The sequence below is a fragment of the Maylandia zebra genome, linkage group LG13 (assembly GCF_041146795.1).
Source record: "Maylandia zebra isolate NMK-2024a linkage group LG13, Mzebra_GT3a, whole genome shotgun sequence".
NCBI lineage: Eukaryota > Metazoa > Chordata > Actinopteri > Cichliformes > Cichlidae > Maylandia > Maylandia zebra.
In genome coordinates, this window is record NC_135179.1 from 34260116 (window position 1) to 34267285 (window position 7170).

Below are 7170 nucleotides of genomic sequence, written 5' to 3' on the forward strand. Positions count from 1 at the left end.
TTAATGGCCGTGTGCAGAGGATGCCTGGCATTGTCCATAATGTCCATCAGTTTCTTTAATGTCCTTTTCTCTGCCACTGTCACCAGAGTGTCCAGCTTCATGCCGACCACAGAGCCAGCCCTCCTGATCAGTTTCTCCAGCCTGGATGAGTCCCTCTTTGCTGTGCTGCTCCCCCAGCACACCACAGCATAGAAAAGTACTCCAGCAACCACCGACTGGTAAAACATCCTCAGGAGCTTCCTGCAGATGTTAAAAGACCTCAGCCTCCTGAGGAAGTACAGTCGGCTTTGGGCTTTTTTATACAGGTGCTCTGTGTTGCATGACCAGTCCAGTTTATTGTCCACCCACAGCCCGAGGTACTTGTACTTGTTGACCACCTCCACCTCCTCCCCCTCTATCTGAACCGGCAGTGGACCTGCTCTAGACCTCCTGAAGTCCACAACCAGTTCCTTAGTCTTTGAGGTGTTGAGTTGCAGGTGGTTTGTGTGACTCCATGCGACAAAGTTCCTCACCAGACTTCTGTACTCCTCTTCCTGATCATCCCAGATACACCCCATGATGGCCGTGTCGTCTGCAAACTTCTGAATGTGGCATAATTCAGAGTTGTAGCAGAAGTCAGAGGTGTACAGGGTGAAGAGAAGAGGGGACAGCACAGTTCCCTGTGGTGCTCCTGTGCTGCTGACCACTGTGTCAGACGTGATGTCCTTCAGCCTGACGTACTGTGGTCTGTCGGTGAGGTAGTCGGAGATCCAAGCCACCAGGCAGGGGTCCACCTCCATCCTGTTCAGTTTTTCCTGAAGCATACAGGGCCGGATGGTATTAAAGGCACTGGAAAAGTCAAGAAACAGTATCCTGACTGTGCCTTTTCCCCCATCCAGGTGTGAGTGGGCTCTGTGTAGGAGGTACAGGATGGCATCCTCCACTCCGACACCCGCCTTGTATGCAAACTGTAGTGGGTCCTGGGCATGTTGTACCTGTGGTCGGAGGAGGTTGAGGAAGAGCCGCTCTAGAGTCTTCATAAGATGTGACGTCAGTGCGAAAAGTAACGGTGACCATGCACAGCCCTGTCTAGTGCCCCTTTTTAGGGTAAAACTGTTGGATAGGCATCCATTAATTTTAATCCTGGCTGTAGGATTGTCGTATAGAGCTTGTATAGTTTTAATAATCGTATCATGAAAGCCAAATTTATATAATACCCTGTAAAGGAACTTCCAGTTGACGGAATCAAAGGCTTTTTCAGCGTCTACACTCATCACAATTGCTTTGATTTTGTGTTTTTGTATATGGTCCATAATATGTAGTGTCTTTCGTATATTGTCCTGTGTTTGGCGTTGATGTATGAAACCCGTTTGGTCGTTACATATCAGTGTTGGTAGGAACTCTTCTAGCCGTTTGGCCATGATAGATGTGAAAAGTTTATAGTCCACATTAAGAACGGAGATTGGCCTGAAAGATCCACATTCCATTTTATCTTTGCCTTCTTTTGGTATAACTGAGATAATTGCCTCCTTCCAACTGGGGGGCATTTGTGCCTTTTTCAAGACCCAATTCAATGTAGGCAGTAAAACAGGTATCAGTTCCTTTTTAAATTCTTTATACCACTCTGCCGTGTAACCATCTGGTCCTGGTGATTTACTTAATTTAAGCCTATTAATTGCAGCTTTTAATTCTTCCTCAGTTATATTCATTATCATTGCTTGATTTTGTTCTTCATCTAAAGTGGGTAAGTCTAGAGGGTTCAGGAAGCTATCAATCTGAGCTTCAGTCCCGCCAGGGGCTTCAGAGTATAGGGTTTTATAGAATCTTTCAAAGGCTTCCTGTATTTCATTTAATTTATTTTTTATCACTTTTGTACTTGGGTCCCTAATTTTATAAATTGTATTTTCCGCTGTCTTTTTTTTCAATTTCCACGCCAATATTTTGGTAGATTTAATGCCACTTTCATAGTGTCTCTGTTTCAAAAACATTAAATCTTTCTTGATTTCTTGTGTGGCTAGATGTCTGTTTTTTCTTAATCTAATTTGCAAAGTGGTTTTATTCAGTGCAAAGATCCTAAGTGGATGTGATGGAATTATTCTTCTTGGGTTGCACGGCTCTGGCCGGAAGGTTACTGCTATCGCTGAACACTGAACCCATCGTTCCTGTGGAAGCTGATATTGGTGGTCAGCAATGTCAAAATTCAATCAGCCAGAGAGACTTGCATTAAGTACCAGTAAACAAGGTTAGTGTGTTTGATGCAGATATCTGATTGGATTTGAACACTTAAAAAAAACAAACATTCACAAGTAACTGTCTCTGACCCTGTCTGTGGCTTAACCTGTACTTACAGTATTTTAACAACAGTGTAAACCTAACGAAGCTGATCACGTGAGTGTGACTACTGCTGCTTCAACCTTACAGGCTCTATTAGCTGGGTTCTACCATTAGTGGACAAGTTACTACCAGTTCACACATTCCTCCTCCTCCTCGTAAAGCTCGGTTATGTTGGTTGGGTGTGCGTATCTCGCTTCCATCGACGCCCTTGCACTGCGCCACAGTCTGAAACTGATATTTTATCAAACACTTAAGTGTGTGTTCAAATGTAACTTTTTGAAGAGTGTTTATATGAAGGCTGCATTTCATGCACTCTTCACATCAGAGTATTGCTTTGGAATCCGTTTTGTAACCCTGGCTTTGTGTTAAAAGATTTGAACTAGCAATATATTGTAACTCATTACAAAATATTATTATTGTGATAATATTTGTATATTTCAGTATCTGCTGATCTATTGGAATTTTACAACAATCTCTGGGGCTGGACTTCAGCCATGGAGGGTCCAGGTTCCCAGCTTAGCCATGAGCTGCTTTCGCACTGAAACACCTTCAATGCAACAGCTGTACGTGGGGCTCGGTGCCCAGTCTCAGGTGGAGATCATGATTGCTCCCCCCTGACATCCTCACGTCCCACTGTGTAGTATTTGTGTTGTACACTGAGATACTAGATGTTGGGTATCAGAGATTCCATAGGTCCCACATCCTCTTCATGTAACACCTTTAATTTTTTTGTATTACCTTATTTATTCAGTTACTGTAGTTGGTGGCTTGTGGGCATTTAGTAAGTCTAAACAAATCTATATAAATTCGTTACTTTGATCTTATTTACTGGATAAGTTATTGTAAATGATTTGTCATGACAAACACAATCAGAACTAAAACTGAATAATAAAGCTTTACAGTTATGCATTAGATTTAAAATTCTGTCACTGCTTTTACTTCACTGACAACACTATTTTAAGCTAGATTGATTTTTAAAACGTGGTTAATATGACGCTTTGTTTCTATTGACATTTAGCGAACCATGTTGAAAGTGTGGATTTGTTTCATGTTTTGTCTAAGGCACAGGAAGCATTTGCACCCGCCGCTGTGAGAACATTTTTCTGTTGCATCCCTGTTTATCTGCACATCATTGTACAAACCATTTCCTCCCTGCTTATCACTTCCTCCCAAATATCCACACTCAACAGGAACTTTCTTACAGTCCACAGTAATTACTGTTTCATACACACCTTAGGGCTTCTTACACATTCAATTACACCACATATATTATTTATTTACCTAATTATCTAAAAAATAACTGAATTATAGATTAAATATACACAAACCCCAAGTACAGCCAGTTTTAGTATATTCCCTGTTGTGTCCAACACTTTTAAATGTGAGGCTTATCGTATTAAAAAACACGGGAGCTACGAGTTACTGAGTCAACATTACTCTTAGCTGCTGTTCACTGGTATTGCACTAATGTTGCTCAGAATAAGTTTGTGACAAACGTTCCAAGTATATCTATTCAGTGACTGCTTTTGGAAAAAACAAACAAACAAAGGAGCCTCGGCGTGGTTTTGTGGTTCAGCCCACGTCGATGGCTGTTAGCACTGAGTGGTCCTGAGGATGTTCGCTTCTCAGAGTCTTTTTAGGGTGTTTCTGTGGGATCTCCGAATCTGTTGCTTCTTATCTTTGTCACCTATCTCTACGTATTGTTTTAGTTACACAATCTGTTCCAAACCCCCAAACTGTTGCTGATATACCGTTTCTTAGCACCTCCACGCCTGTAGTTGCCTTCATTATCAGTTAGAGCTCCTGCACATTCTTCTGTGGTGCACTGCAATAAATTTGCGGTACTGCTTTGGCCATTCTCCCTTTAGTTCCCCTGTGGGCTCATTTTGTCCCCAACACTACTTACATCTTTATCAATCCTGATATTTCTGGTGATCCAGTTTATTATTGTAATCATTAGGCCTGTCTCTACTGCTATGAATATGTGGTACGTGTGTGTTGTGTATGTGTGTAGGAGCTGGTAATGCTAGCATTAACAGACAAGTACTGCTAGCTTGGAAGTTGTAGTGGGTTTAAAGAAAAATAAATACACTCCCCTTTTCCACAAATCCCCTGTGGGAGCTGGAGTGGGCAAATTGTTTACTTGTGTAACAGAGTCATAAATAACATTGTTATAATTACACAAAATGTGTTCTAAACCCCCAAACTTCTCCTTTTATACCTGACTTTTAGGACCTCCAAGCCTGTAGTTGTGTTCATTATCAGTTAGAGCCCCTCCTCATTCTTTTCTTCTTCTTTGGTGCAATACTATAAATACAGTGCACCCCTTTTGCCTCTCCCCTTTTTCTACAATTCCCCTGTGGGAGAGGTGGGTGTCATTTCTTTCCAGCACCTTAAAGCACACATAATTCATATTTAACCACCCTGATGTTTATGATTGCGATTTTAATTCAGTTATTGTCATTATTGAGCCTGTTTTTGTAAGATGTTATAAGTGTGTAGTATGTGTGTGTTATAAATGTGTTTTAGGCGCCATAAATGATAGCATGAATATGTATTCCTTGCTAGCTTGGGAGCTGTGGTGGGTTGAGCTAATCCTCTTCCCCACTGTCTGTATTTGGTCGTAGGAGCTGGAGTGGGCAAATTATTTACTTGGAGGTCTTTCTTTCTTTTACCTTTTTTTATCAGACACAACGCAGAATCACACCGGTTACACTTGGAGGTATTTCTTTTTACCTTTTCATTGTCAGATGCGCGACACAGGAACACGCGGTGTTAGAGGCATCTGAAGCCTCAGCCCAAAGACGGAGATGATTAAGATCAGGGTCGTAATCATCCTCGTTTTGTTTTGTTTTTTCTGGCAAACTTTCACAATCAGTGCCAAGTAAAACGCAGCTTATCGGGCTCTGCTTATCTGTCTGATCCAGTCCTGTTCAGAAGTTGTAGCAAGCAGAATAATGGTCTGAGGGAGGGAGGGGAGATGTTGAGGATAAAGCAAACACACAGGCTGGGTCTCCAACCGCTGCATCTGTAGCAAAGCATACTCAAATGATACACAACACCTAGGAAGCGACAAGGGGGGAGCGGCAGTAAGGGGAATCCCCAACCTTAATAACAATCTCCCAGAGGGACCAAGGCCCAGCAAGCCCCAGACTCAGGCCTAGTACCACACTGAGCCAGCAATGATCCAGGGAGGCAGAGTGTAGGAAATGTGGGTGTAGAAGACCTGCCTGCTCCTGCTCCTGCTTGTCTGTGTAATTTAAAAGTACAATAAAATGGCCTGATGTGACTGGTTCAGCCTGATCACAGACCTGCTGTTGATGACTTAGCTGGAGCCGTTTCATAAGTAGTGGCTTCAGTCTTTGCTGGACTGCTGTCTGCTAACAGTCAGTGCTGCCCAGCTCCTTGCCTCGAACCGTCACAAGTCTTTGGTCTTTTGGAAATTGTGAATAAATGTGTTGTTCTTTAACTGCTGAGTCCTGCATTCGACTCCTGCCTGTACATAGACCTTCACAAAAGGAACAGTTTCTTCCATATTCCCCAGTATACTGTAGGGTTCTCCACGACACACTTACTGTACAAATTTAGGAAACACTATTTACAAAACAAGTTTAATAGTAGCGATGTACCACTCAGTACTTGTTGACCTGCTGATTTTTTTTTTTAATTCAGTCATTTATATAGTCCTGAATCACAACAACATTCATCTCAGAGTTGTTTATATTGTAACATAAAGATGCTACAATTATAGGGAAACACCTGACCAATTATTGGACCCCATATGAGCAAGTGCTTTGAAAAGAGTGGGAAGGAAAAACTCCCTTTAAACAGGAAGAAACATCCAGCAGAACCAGGGTCAGGGAGGGGTGGCCACCTTGGGGGTGAGGGAAGAAGACAGGACAAATACATGCTGTAGAACAGAGCCAGAGACTAAACACGCATGTGTTCATGTGTTCATGGATGCATCATGAGAAGCCCTCAACAGACCTATTGCAACGTGACCAAGGGAGGTCTGAGGGTCATCTGATCCAGTCCTACCTATATGTTTCCCAAAAAGGAACGTTTTAAGCCTAAACTTAAAAGTACAGAGGGGGTCTGTCTCCTGAATCCAAACTGGGAGCTGGTCGCTGTGAGGAAGTGTAATGCAAGTGGTAAGGAAGGTGATAGGTAGACAGCATCAGCAGATATTATCTGGCCTAAAGGAAGAATGTATTTTAAAAACAGAGTAGGTCTCAGCACGGAGCCCTGAGGAACTCCACATAACTCTGTAGATTCAGACATAATCTGGTTTGCAGACAGACTGAGGCTACGTTCACTCTGCAGGTCTTGATGCTCAATTCCGATTTTTTGATCAAATCTGATTTTTTTGTCTGCTCGTTCACACTACAAATTAAATGCGACAGCAAACGCGCTCTAGTGTGAACGCTCAAAGCGCTCGCATGTGCAAAAGAAGACGTCACACACAACGCGCTCTGTTTAGACCCAGAGCAACAGTATGTTTGACTGATGGCCTTAATATAAAGACTTCGGACTTCATGTTTCCCAGTTTTTGCTTTAAGTTATTTGTTATTTACATAATAATGTAAATAACCTAATAATGATCCTTGTTGCTGTTTTAGAGGAGCTGTGCTTCCAAGGATAGCTGCAGATTTCTGTCAGAATCTGCAGATTATACAGAACATATAAAATGTTCACGTTTCTCCAACGTTGTCTTCCCAACAGTTTCACCGGATGGCCAGGAAGCGTTCACGATGTCTTCTCCGGCGCTGATAGTTGGCGTCTGTCTTGTGTCAGTGACGTAAAAGACGGATTTAATGCAACATGACCATCAAACAGCAGTCGCTTTCTGAAACATCG